This window comes from Balaenoptera physalus (genome assembly GCF_965194825.1).
Source record: "Balaenoptera physalus genome assembly, contig: SUPER_4_unloc_7, whole genome shotgun sequence".
Lineage (NCBI taxonomy): Eukaryota > Metazoa > Chordata > Mammalia > Artiodactyla > Balaenopteridae > Balaenoptera > Balaenoptera physalus.
The window spans coordinates 211,758-225,761 of record NW_028126539.1 but is presented as its reverse complement, the minus strand read 5'-3'; positions in this window follow the sequence as shown (position 1 = coordinate 225,761).

Below are 14,004 nucleotides of genomic sequence, written 5' to 3'. Positions count from 1 at the left end.
AGGTTTTAAAATTCTTACTAATCAGATATATTCTTGTGCAGTGAATAGGGGGTGTTGAGTCCAGTTCACTGAGCATGGAGTAGGTCTTGTCTATTACATATTGGGTTTATGGAACGGTATCTGAGCTAATTTGAAACCCTTGTTTTATGCATCACCCCACCTCACCTTTCCCGTTAAGCAGCCATAGTGTGTTTTCTAAACGTGTGACTCTGTTCTGTTTTGTAATTCAGTTCAAGTGTAACGGTTTTTACATTCCCTCTAGAAGTCATATCTTATAAGTGTCTTTTTCTGTGTGACTTATTTCACTTAGAATCGTTGTACCTAAATCCACTCATCATGCTGCTACTGGCCTTAAGACATTGATTTCAAGGCTGAGTGATATTCCATTGTACATAAGGACCACAACTTCTTTATCCATTTTTCTCTTTCCTGGGATATTTAAGGTGTAATGAAGTGGAGGTTCTTGTCAAGAGAGCAGCCCTAAACTTTGGGGTGCCTCTGTCTTGCTGATTTTTAGTTTTCCCAATTTATACACCCATGACTGGAAGTGCCCTATGCTCTCTAAGCTGTGTTTTTTAGATGTTTCAGGACACACCGTACACTTCTACAGAGTGGCTGTTGGCAATTTACATCCCGCCCATCAGCATAGCAAGGCTCCCATTTCTCCATGGCCTGTCCTGCATTTCTGGTTTTGACACTTTTTTCAGCATGGCCCTTTTGACCGATGGGAAGCGAGACTTCTTTGTAGCGCTGATTTGCCTTTCCAGGTTGCTTGGTTGGCCAAAAAGGGCGTATGTGTTTTTTCCTGAATATATTCAGGAAAAAACGCATACGCCCTTTTTGGCCAAGGGCATCACTGTTGACGTTTTGCCGCTTTTCATGTGCTTTAAAGGCGATTCGAATCTACCTCCTGAAATCGGTTTGCTGCAATTCTGCCTTGCTTTCAAATCCTCTTCGTTTCCTTCCCTCAATTTATTTGTGGACGAGAGTTATCATTTATAACTCTGCAGGTTTGTGAATTGCAGTGCCCCTGAGCTCGATTTTTCAACTCGCTTTTTTGGGAGCTGGCCGCAAAAGCACAGGATTGCTTCAGGCCCTATTCTGGTTGCGGGGGCCAGGCTGAACCTGTGGTTAATTCTTCTTCCTGATGGGAAAATAGAGTGACCTGTGCCTGTCCCAACACCTAGAGCTAGTCTCTCATTGGTTCCCCTTCTTCCCGTTCATCCTCAGGAAAAATTGCAACCTGTACGGAACAGGAGGTTAAATGTGCTGATGCTCCATGTAGTGAGATTGCTAGTAAAGGGGCTGGAATGGCGAACCCGAGCACAAGGAGATGAGAAATGAGGTGCGTTTTAGAAACCTTTCCCATTCACATGGTGTTCCATCTTCTGGGTTTCTCATGCAAGTTTTCAATGAAGGAAGATGCCATTGAACCTGGAGATTTGGGACCCATGGGATTGGTACCATGCAGTATTACTTTAAAGGGTCTGCGTTTGCTCACCCAACCTCACCAAACCTCTCAGCCCCAAGAGTGTCCACCCTTATGTCTCATCCAGCTGTGGGTCTAGATATGGTCAATCCAGGTTGCATCACAGCCCCTGAATGAATTGTGTAAGAATTTCTCTCTCTTTCACTGTCTTTGTTTCATGGGTTTTTAAAATAATGTATTTTTCTAATGGGGTTTATCTGCTTTTCACTGCTGTGTTTATGCCGCTTTACACCCGCTTGACTCACTTACAAAGAGATATCAATACATAGGTTTTAAAATTCTTACTAATCAGATATATTCTTGTGCAGTGAATAGGGGGTGTTGAGTCCAGTTCACTGAGCATGGAGTAGGTCTTGTCTATTACATATTGGGTTTATGGAACGGTATCTGAGCTAATTTGAAACCCTTGTTTTATGCATCACCCCACCTCACCTTTCCCGTTAAGCAGCCATAGTGTGTTTTCTAAACGTGTGACTCTGTTCTGTTTTGTAATTCAGTTCAAGTGTAACGGTTTTTACATTCCCTCTAGAAGTCATATCTTATAAGTGTCTTTTTCTGTGTGACTTATTTCACTTAGATTCGTTGTAACTAAATCCACTCATCATGCTGCTACTGGCCTTAAGACTTTGATTTCAAGGCTGAGTGATATTCCATTGTACATAAGGACCACAACTTCTTTATCCATTTTTCTCTTTCCTGGGATATTTAAGGTGTAATGAAGTGGAGGTTCTTGTCAAGAGAGCAGCCCTAAACTTTGGGGTGCCTCTGTCTTGCTGATTTTTAGTTTTCCCAATTTATACACCCATGACTGGAAGTGCCCTATGCTCTCTAAGCTGTGTTTTTTAGATGTTTCAGGACACACCGTACACTTCTACAGAGTGGCTGTTGGCAATTTACATCCCGCCCATCAGCATAGCAAGGCTCCCATTTCTCCATGGCCTGTCCTGCATTTCTGGTTTTGACACTTTTTTCAGCATGGCCCTTTTGACCAATGGGAAGCGAGACTTCTTTGTAGCGCTGATTTGCCTTTCCAGGTTGCTTGGTTGGCCAAAAAGGGCGTATGCGTTTTTTCCTGAATATATTCAGGAAAAAACGCATACGCCCTTTTTGGGCAAGGGCATCACTGTTGACGTTTTGCCGCTTTTCATGTGCTTTAAAGGCGATTCGAATCTACCTCCTGAAATCGGTTTGCTGCAATTCTGCCTTGCTTTCAAATCCTCTTCGTTTCCTTCCCTCAATTTATTTGTGGACGAGAGTTATCATTTATAACTCTGCAGGTTTGTGAATTGCAGTGCCCCTGAGCTCGATTTTTCAACTCGCTTTTTTGGGAGCTGGCCGCAAAAGCGCAGGATTGCTTCAGGCCCTATTCTGGTTGCGGGGGCCAGGCTGAACCTGTGGTTAATTCTTCTTCCTGATGGGAAAATAGAGTGACCTGTGCCTGTCCCAACACCTAGAGCTAGTCTCTCATTGGTTCCCCTTCTTCCCGTTCATCCTCAGGAAAAATTGCAACCTGTACGGAACAGGAGGTTAAATGTGCTGATGCTCCATGTAGTGAGATTGCTAGTAAAGGGGCTGGAATGGCGAACCCGAGCACAAGGAGATGAGAAATGAGGTGCGTTTTAGAAACCTTTCCCATTCACATGGTGTTCCATCTTCTGGGTTTTCATGCAAGTTTTCAATGTAGGAAGATGCCCTTGGACCTGGAGATTTGGGACCCATGGGATGGGTACCACGCAGTATTAATTTAAAGGGTCTGCATTTGCTCACCCAACCTCACCAAACCTCTCAGCCCCAAGAGTGTCCACCCTTATGTCTCATCCAGCTGTGGGTCTAGATATGGTCAATCCAGGTTGCATCACAGCCCCTGAATGAATTGTGTAAGAATTTGTCTCTCTTTCACTGTCTTTGTTTCATGGGTTTTTAAAAGTAATTTATTTTTCTAATGGGGTTTAGCTGCTTTTCACTGCTGTGTTTATGCCGCTTTGCACCCGCTTGACTCACTTACAGAGAGATATCAATACATAGGTTTTAAAATAATTACTAGTCAGATATATTCTTGTGCAGTGAATAGGGGGTGTTGAGTCCAGTTCACTGAGCAAGGAGTAGGTCTTGTCTATTACATATTGGGTTTATGGAACGGTATCTGAACTAATTTGAAACCCTTGTTTTATGCATCACCCCACCTCACCTTTCCCGTTAAGCAGCCATAGTGTGTTTTCTAAACGTGTGACTCTGTTCTGTTTTGTAATTCAGTTCAAGTGTAACGGTTTTTACATTCCCTCTAGAAGTCATATCTTATAAGTGTCTTTTTCTGTGTGACTTATTTCACTTAGAATCGTTGTACCTAAATCCACTCATCATGCTGCTACTGGCCTTAAGACATTGATTGCAAGGCTGAGTGATATTCCATTGTACATAAGGACCACAACTTCTTTATCCATTTTTCTCTTTCCTGGGATATTTAAGGTGTAATGAAGTGGAGGTTCTTGTCAAGAGAGCAGCCCTAAACTTTGGGGTGCCTCTGTCTTGCTGATTTTTAGTTTTCCCAATTTATACACCCATGACTGGAAGTGCCCTATGCTGTCTAAGCTGTGTTTTTTAGATGTTTCAGGACACACCGTACACTTCTACAGAGTGGCTGTTGGCAATTTACATCCCGCCCATCAGCATAGCAAGGCTCCCATTTCTCCATGGCCTGTCCTGCATTTCTGGTTTTGACACTTTTTTCAGCATGGCCCTTTTGACCGATGGGAAGCGAGACTTCTTTTTAGCGCTGATTTGCCTTTCCAAGTTGCTTGGTTGGCCGAAAAGGGCGTATGCGTTTTTTCCTGAATATATTCAGGAAAAAACGCATACGCCCTTTTTGGCCAAGGGCATCACTGTCGACGTTTTGCCGCTTTTCATGTGCTTTAAAGGCGATTCGAATCTACCTCCTGAAATCGGTTTGCTGCAATTCTGCCTTGCTTTCAGATCCTCTTCGTTTCCTTCCCTCAATTTATTTGTGGACGAGAGTTATCATTTATAACTCTGCAGGTTTGTGAATTGCAGTGCCCCTGAGCTCGATTTTTCAACTCGCTTTTTTGGGAGCTGGCCTCAAAAGCGCAGGATTGTTTCAGGCCCTATTCTGGTTGCGGGGGCCAGGCTGAACCTGCGGTTAATTCTTCTTCCTGATGGGAAAATAGAGTGCCCTGTGCCTGTCCCAACACCTAGAGCTAGTCTCTCATTGGTTCCCCTTCTTCCCGTTCATCCTCAGGAAAAATTGCAACCTATACCGAACAGGAGGTTAAAGGTGCTGATGCTCCATGTAGTGAGATTGCTAGTAAAGGGGCTGGAATGGCGAACCCGAGCACAAGGAGATGAGAAATGAGGTGCGTTTTAGAAACCTTTCCCATTCACATGGTGTTCCATCTTCTGGGTTTCTCATGCAAGTTTTCAATGAAGGAAAATGCCATTGAACCTGGAGATTTGGGACCCATGGGATTGGTACCATGCAGTATTACTTTAAAGGGTCTGCGTTTGCTCACCCAACCTCACCAAACCTCTCAGCCCCAAGAGTGTCCACCCTTATGTCTCATCCAGCTGTGGGTCTAGATATGGTCAATCCAGGTTGCATCACAGCCCCTGAATGAATTGTGTAAGAATTTGTCTCTCTTTCACTTTCTTTGTTTCATGGGTTTTTAAAAGTAATTTATTTTTCTAATGGGGTTTAGCTGCTTTTCACTGCTGTGTTTATGCCGCTTTGCACCCGCTTGACTCACTTACAGAGAGATATCAATACATAGGTTTTAAAACTCTTACAAGTCAGATATATTCTTGTGCAGTGAATAGGGGGTGTTGAGTCCAGTTCACTGAGCAAGGAGTAGGTCTTTTCTATTACATATTGGGTTTATTGAATGGTATCTGAGCTAATTTGAAACCCTTGTTTTATGCATCACCCCACCTCACCTTTCCCGTTAAGCAGCCATGGTGTGTTTTCTAAACGTGTGACTCTGTTCTGTTTTGTAATTCAGTTCAAGTGTAACGGTTTTTACATTCCCTCTAGAAGTCATATCTTATAAGTGTCTTTTTCTGTGTGACTTATTTCACTTAGAATCGTTGTAACTAAATCCACTCTTCATGCTGCTACTGGCCTTAAGACATTGATTTCAAGGCTGAGTGATATTCCATTGTACATAAGGACCACAAATTCTTTATCCATTTTTCTCTTTCCTGGGATATTTAAGGGGTAATGAAGTGGAGGTTCTTGTCAAGAGAGCAGCCCTAAACTTTGGGGTGCCTCTGTCTTGCTGATTTTTAGTTTTCCCAATTTATACACCCATGACTGGTAGTGCCCTATGCTCTCTGAGCTGTGTTTTTTAGATGTTTCAGGACACACCGTACACTTCTACCGAGTGGCTGTTGGCAATTTACATCCCGCCCATCAGCATAGCAAGGCTCCCATTTCTCCATGGCCTGTCCTGCATTTCTGGTTTTGACACTTTTTTCAGCATGGCCCTTTTGACCGATGGGAAGCGAGACTTCTTTGTAGCGTTGATTTGCCTTTCCAAGTTGCTTGGTTGGCCGAAAAGGGCGTATGCGTTTTTTCCTGAATATATTCAGGAAAAAACGCATACACCCTTTGTGGCCAAGGGCATCACTGTCGACGTTTTGCCGCTTTTCATGTGCTTTAAAGGCGATTCGAATCTACCTCCTGAAATCGGTTTGCTGCAATTCTGCCTTGCTTTCAAATCCTCTTCGTTGCCTTCCCTCAATTTATTTGTGGACGAGAGTTATCATTTATAACTCTGCAGGTTTGTGAATTGCAGTGCCCCTGAGCTCGATTTTTCAACTCACTTTTTTGGGAGCTGGCCTCAAAAGCGCAGGATTGCTTCAGGCCCTATTCTGGTTGCGGGGGCCAGGCTGAACCTGTGGTTAATTCTTCTTCCTGATGGGAAAATAGAGTGACCTGTGCCTGTCCCAACACCTAGAGCTAGTCTCTCATTGGTTCCCCTTCTTCCCGTTCATCCTCAGGAAAAATTGCAACCTATATGGAACAGGAGGTTAAAGGTGCTGATGCTCCATGTAGGGAGATTGCTAGTAAAGGGGCTGGAATGGCGAACCCGAGCACAAGGAGATGAGAAATGAGGTTCATTTTAGAAACCTTTCCTGTTCACATGGTGTTCCATCTTCTGGGTTTCTCATGCAAGTTTTCAATGAAGGAAGATGCCATTGAACCTGGAGATTTGGGACCCATGGGATTGGTACCATGCAGTATTACTTTAAAGGGTCTGCGTTTGCTCACCCAACCTCACCAAACCTCTCAGCCCCAAGAGTGTCCACCCTTATGTCTCATCCAGCTGTGGGTCTAGATATGGTCAATCCAGGTTGCATCACAGCCCCTGAATGAATTGTGTAAGAATTTCTCTCTCTTTCACTGTCTTTGTTTCATGGGTTTTTAAAATAATGTATTTTTCTAATGGGGTTTATCTGCTTTTCACTGCTGTGTTTATGCCGCTTTACACCCGCTTGACTCACTTACAAAGAGATATCAATACATAGGTTTTAAAATTCTTACTAATCAGATATATTCTTGTGCAGTGAATAGGGGGTGTTGAGTCCAGTTCACTGAGCATGGAGTAGGTCTTGTCTATTACATATTGGGTTTATGGAACGGTATCTGAGCTAATTTGAAACCCTTGTTTTATGCATCACCCCACCTCACCTTTCCCGTTAAGCAGCCATAGTGTGTTTTCTAAACGTGTGACTCTGTTCTGTTTTGTAATTCAGTTCAAGTGTAACGGTTTTTACATTCCCTCTAGAAGTCGTATCTTCTAAGTGTCTTTTTCTGTGTGACTTATTTCACTTAGAATCGTTGTACCTAAATCCACTCATCATGCTGCTACTGGCCTTAAGACATTGATTTCAAGGCTGAGTGATATTCCATTGTACATAAGGACCACAACTTCTTTATCCATTTTTCTCTTTCCTGGGATATTTAAGGTGTAATGAAGTGGAGGTTCTTGTCAAGAGAGCAGCCCTAAACTTTGGGGTGCCTCTGTCTTGCTGATTTTTAGTTTTCCCAATTTATACACCCATGACTGGAAGTGCCCTATGCTCTCTAAGCTGTGTTTTTTAGATGTTTCAGGACACACCGTACACTTCTACAGAGCGGCTGTTGGCAATTTACATCCCGCCCATCAGCATAGCAAGGCTCCCATTTCTCCATGGCCTGTCCTGCATTTCTGGTTTTGACACTTTTTTCAGCATGGCCCTTTTGACCGATGGGAAGCGAGACTTCTTTGTAGCGCTGATTTGCCTTTCCAGGTTGCTTGGTTGGCCAAAAAGGGCGTATGCGTTTTTTCCTGAATATATTCAGGAAAAAACGCATACGCCCTTTTTGGGCAAGGGCATCACTGTTGACGTTTTGCCGCTTTTCATGTGCTTTAAAGGCGATTCGAATCTACCTCCTGAAATCGGTTTGCTGCAATTCTGCCTTGCTTTCAAATCCTCTTCGTTTCCTTCCCTCAATTTATTTGTGGACGAGAGTTATCATTTATAACTCTGCAGGTTTGTGAATTGCAGTGCCCCTGAGCTCGATTTTTCAACTCGCTTTTTTGGGAGCTGGCCGCAAAAGCGCAGGATTGCTTCAGGCCCTATTCTGGTTGCGGGGGCCAGGCTGAACCTGTGGTTAATTCTTCTTCCTGATGGGAAAATAGAGTGACCTGTGCCTGTCCCAACACCTAGAGCTAGTCTCTCATTGGTTCCCCTTCTTCCCGTTCATCCTCAGGAAAAATTGCAACCTGTACGGAACAGGAGGTTAAATGTGCTGATGCTCCATGTAGTGAGATTGCTAGTAAAGGGGCTGGAATGGCGAACCCGAGCACAAGGAGATGAGAAATGAGGTGCGTTTTAGAAACCTTTCCCATTCACATGGTGTTCCATCTTCTGGGTTTTCATGCAAGTTTTCAATGTAGGAAGATGCCCTTGGACCTGGAGATTTGGGACCCATGGGATGGGTACCACGCAGTATTAATTTAAAGGGTCTGCATTTGCTCACCCAACCTCACCAAACCTCTCAGCCCCAAGAGTGTCCACCCTTATGTCTCATCCAGCTGTGGGTCTAGATATGGTCAATCCAGGTTGCATCACAGCCCCTGAATGAATTGTGTAAGAATTTGTCTCTCTTTCACTGTCTTTGTTTCATGGGTTTTTAAAAGTAATTTATTTTTCTAATGGGGTTTAGCTGCTTTTCACTGCTGTGTTTATGCCGCTTTGCACCCGCTTGACTCACTTACAGAGAGATATCAATACATAGGTTTTAAAACTCTTACAAGTCAGATATATTCTTGTGCAGTGAATAGGGGGTGTTGAGTCCAGTTCACTGAGCAAGGAGTAGGTCTTTTCTATTACATATTGGGTTTATGGAATGGTATCTGAGCTAATTTGAAACCCTTGTTTTATGCATCACCCCACCTCACCTTTCCCGTTAAGCAGCCATAGTGTGTTTTCTAAACGTGTGACTCTGTTCTGTTTTGTAATTCAGTTCAAGTGTAACGGTTTTTACATTCCCTCTAGAAGTCATATCTTATAAGTGTCTTTTTCTGTGTGACTTATTTCACTTAGAATCGTTGTAACTAAATCCACTCTTCATGCTGCTACTGGCCTTAAGACATTGATTTCAAGGCTGAGTGATATTCCATTGTACATAAGGACCACAAATTCTTTATCCATTTTTCTCTTTCCTGGGATATTTAAGGTGTAATGAAGTGGAGGTTCTTGTCAAGAGAGCAGCCCTAAACTTTGGGGTGCCTCTGTCTTGCTGATTTTTAGTTTTCCCAATTTATACACCCATGACTGGAAGTGCCCTATGCTCTCTAAGCTGTGTTTATTAGATGTTTCAGGACACACCGTACACTTCTACTGAGTGGCTGTTGGCAATTTACATCCCGCCCATCAGCATAGCAAGGCTCCCATTTCTCCATGGCCTGTCCTGCATTTCTGGTTTTGACACTTTTTTCAGCATGGCCCTTTTGACCGATGGGAAGCGAGACTTCTTTGTAGCGTTGATTTGCCTTTCCAAGTTGCTTGGTTGGCCGAAAAGGGCGTATGCGTTTTTTCCTGAATATATTCAGGAAAAAACGCATACGCCCTTTGTGGCCAAGGGCATCACTGTCGACGTTTTGCCGCTTTTCATGTGCTTTAAAGGCGATTCGAATCTACCTCCTGAAATCGGTTTGCTGCAATTCTGCCTTGCTTTCAAATCCTCTTCGTTGCCTTCCCTCAATTTATTTGTGGACGAGAGTTATCATTTATAACTCTGCAGGTTTGTGAATTGCAGAGTCCCTGAGCTCGATTTTTCAACTCACTTTTTTGGGAGCTGGCCTCAAAAGCGCAGGATTGCTTCAGGCCCTATTCTGGTTGCGGGGGCCAGGCTGAACCTGTGGTTAATTCTTCTTCCTGATGGGAAAATAGAGTGACCTGTGCCTGTCCCAACACCTAGAGCTAGTCTCTCATTGGTTCCCCTTCTTCCCGTTCATCCTCAGGAAAAATTGCAACCTGTACGGAACAGGAGGTTAAATGTGCTGATGCTCCATATAGTGAGATTGCTAGTAAAGGGGCTGGAATGGCGAACCCGAGCACAAGGAGATGAGAAATGAGGTGCGTTTTAGAAACCTTTCCCATTCACATGGTGTTCCATCTTCTGGGTTTCTCATGCAAGTTTTCAATGAAGGAAGATGCCATTGAACCTGGAGATTTGGGACCCATGGGATTGGTACCATGCAGTATTACTTTAAAGGGTCTGCGTTTTCTCACCCAACCTCACCAAACCTCTCAGCCCCAAGAGTGTCCACCCTTATGTCTCATCCAGCTGTGGGTCTAGATATGGTCAATCCAGGTTGCATCACAGCCCCTGAATGAATTGTGTAAGAATTTCTCTCTCTTTCACTGTCTTTGTTTCATGGGTTTTTAAAATAATGTATTTTTCTAATGGGGTTTATCTGCTTTTCACTGCTGTGTTTATGCCGCTTTACACCCGCTTGACTCACTTACAAAGAGATATCAATACATAGGTTTTAAAATTCTTACTAATCAGATATATTCTTGTGCAGTGAATAGGGGGTGTTGAGTCCAGTTCACTGAGCATGGAGTAGGTCTTGTCTATTACATATTGGGTTTATGGAACGGTATCTGAGCTAATTTGAAACCCTTGTTTTATGCATCACCCCACCTCACCTTTCCCGTTAAGCAGCCATAGTGTGTTTTCTAAACGTGTGACTCTGTTCTGTTTTGTAATTCAGTTCAAGTGTAACGGTTTTTACATTCCCTCTAGAAGTCGTATCTTCTAAGTGTCTTTTTCTGTGTGACTTATTTCACTTAGAATCGTTGTACCTAAATCCACTCATCATGCTGCTACTGGCCTTAAGACATTGATTTCAAGGCTGAGTGATATTCCATTGTACATAAGGACCACAACTTCTTTATCCATTTTTCTCTTTCCTGGGATATTTAAGGTGTAATGAAGTGGAGGTTCTTGTCAAGAGAGCAGCCCTAAACTTTGGGGTGCCTCTGTCTTGCTGATTTTTAGTTTTCCCAATTTATACACCCGTGCCTGGAAGTGCCCTATGCTCTCTAAGCTGTGTTTTTTAGATGTTTCAGGACACACCGTACACTTCTACAGAGTGGCTGTTGGCAATTTACATCCCGCCCATCAGCATAGCAAGGCTCCCATTTCTCCATGGCCTGTCCTGCATTTCTGGTTTTGACACTTTTTTCAGCATGGCCCTTTTGACCGATGGGAAGCGAGACTTCTTTGTAGCGCTGATTTGCCTTTCCAGGTTGCTTGGTTGGCCAAAAAGGGCGTATGCGTTTTTTCCTGAATATATTCAGGAAAAAACGCATACGCCCTTTTTGGGCAAGGGCATCACTGTTGACGTTTTGCCGCTTTTCATGTGCTTTAAAGGCGATTCGAATCTACCTCCTGAAATCGGTTTGCTGCAATTCTGCCTTGCTTTCAAATCCTCTTCGTTTCCTTCCCTCAATTTATTTGTGGACGAGAGTTATCATTTATAACTCTGCAGGTTTGTGAATTGCAGTGCCCCTGAGCTCGATTTTTCAACTCGCTTTTTAGGGAGCTGGCCGCAAAAGCGCAGGATTGCTTCAGGCCCTATTCTGGTTGCGGGGGCCAGGCTGAACCTGTGGTTAATTCTTCTTCCTGATGGGAAAATAGAGTGACCTGTGCCTGTCCCAACACCTAGAGCTAGTCTCTCATTGGTTCCCCTTCTTCCCGTTCATCCTCAGGAAAAATTGCAACCTGTACGGAACAGGAGGTTAAATGTGCTGATGCTCCATGTAGTGAGATTGCTAGTAAAGGGGCTGGAATGGCGAACCCGAGCACAAGGAGATGAGAAATGAGGTGCGTTTTAGAAACCTTTCCCATTCACATGGTGTTCCATCTTCTGGGTTTTCATGCAAGTTTTCAATGTAGGAAGATGCCCTTGGACCTGGAGATTTGGGACCCATGGGATGGGTACCACGCAGTATTAATTTAAAGGGTCTGCATTTGCTCACCCAACCTCACCAAACCTCTCAGCCCCAAGAGTGTCCACCCTTATGTCTCATCCAGCTGTGGGTCTAGATATGGTCAATCCAGGTTGCATCACAGCCCCTGAATGAATTGTGTAAGAATTTGTCTCTCTTTCACTGTCTTTGTTTCATGGGTTTTTAAAAGTAATTTATTTTTCTAATGGGGTTTAGCTGCTTTTCACTGCTGTGTTTATGCCGCTTTGCACCCGCTTGACTCACTTACAGAGAGATATCAATACATAGGTTTTAAAATAATTACTAGTCAGATATATTCTTGTGCAGTGAATAGGGGGTGTTGAGTCCAGTTCACTGAGCAAGGAGTAGGTCTTGTCTATTACATATTGGGTTTATGGAACGGTATCTGAACTAATTTGAAACCCTTGTTTTATGCATCACCCCACCTCACCTTTCCCGTTAAGCAGCCATAGTGTGTTTTCTAAACGTGTGACTCTGTTCTGTTTTGTAATTCAGTTCAAGTGTAACGGTTTTTACATTCCCTCTAGAAGTCGTATCTTCTAAGTGTCTTTTTCTGTGTGACTTATTTCACTTAGAATCGTTGTACCTAAATCCACTCATCATGCTGCTACTGGCCTTAAGACATTGATTTCAAGGCTGAGTGATATTCCATTGTACATAAGGACCACAACTTCTTTATCCATTTTTCTCTTTCCTGGGATATTTAAGGTGTAATGAAGTGGAGGTTCTTGTCAAGAGAGCAGCCCTAAACTTTGGGGTGCCTCTGTCTTGCAGATTTTTAGTTTTCCCAATTTATACACCCGTGACTGGAAGTGCCCTATGCTCTCTAAGCTGTGTTTTTTAGATGTTTCAGGACACACCGTACACTTCTACAGAGTGGCTGTTGGCAATTTACATCCCGCCCATCAGCATAGCAAGGCTCCCATTTCTCCATGGCCTGTCCTGCATTTCTGGTTTTGACACTTTTTTCAGCATGGCCCTTTTGACCGATTGGAAGCGAGACTTCTTTGTAGCGCTGATTTGCCTTTCCAGGTTGCTTGGTTGGCCAAAAAGGGCGTATGCGTTTTTTCCTGAATATATTCAGGAAAAAACGCATACGCCCTTTTTGGGCAAGGGCATCACTGTTGACGTTTTGCCGCTTTTCATGTGCTTTAAAGGCGATTCGAATCTACCTCCTGAAATCGGTTTGCTGCAATTCTGCCTTGCTTTCAAATCCTCTTCGTTTCCTTCCCTCAATTTATTTGTGGACGAGAGTTATCATTTATAACTCTGCAGGTTTGTGAATTGCAGTGCCCCTGAGCTCGATTTTTCAACTCGCTTTTTAGGGAGCTGGCCGCAAAAGCGCAGGATTGCTTCAGGCCCTATTCTGGTTGCGGGGGCCAGGCTGAACCTGTGGTTAATTCTTCTTCCTGATGGGAAAATAGAGTGACCTGTGCCTGTCCCAACACCTAGAGCTAGTCTCTCATTGGTTCCCCTTCTTCCCGTTCATCCTCAGGAAAAATTGCAACCTGTACGGAACAGGAGGTTAAATGTGCTGATGCTCCATGTAGTGAGATTGCTAGTAAAGGGGCTGGAATGGCGAACCCGAGCACAAGGAGATGAGAAATGAGGTGCGTTTTAGAAACCTTTCCCATTCACATGGTGTTCCATCTTCTGGGTTTTCATGCAAGTTTTCAATGTAGGAAGATGCCCTTGGACCTGGAGATTTGGGACCCATGGGATGGGTACCACGCAGTATTAATTTAAAGGGTCTGCATTTGCTCACCCAACCTCACCAAACCTCTCAGCCCCAAGAGTGTCCACCCTTATGTCTCATCCAGCTGTGGGTCTAGATATGGTCAATCCAGGTTGCATCACAGCCCCTGAATGAATTGTGTAAGAATTTGTCTCTCTTTCACTGTCTTTGTTTCATGGGTTTTTAAAAGTAATTTATTTTTCTAATGGGGTTTAGCTGCTTTTCACTGCTGTGTTTATGC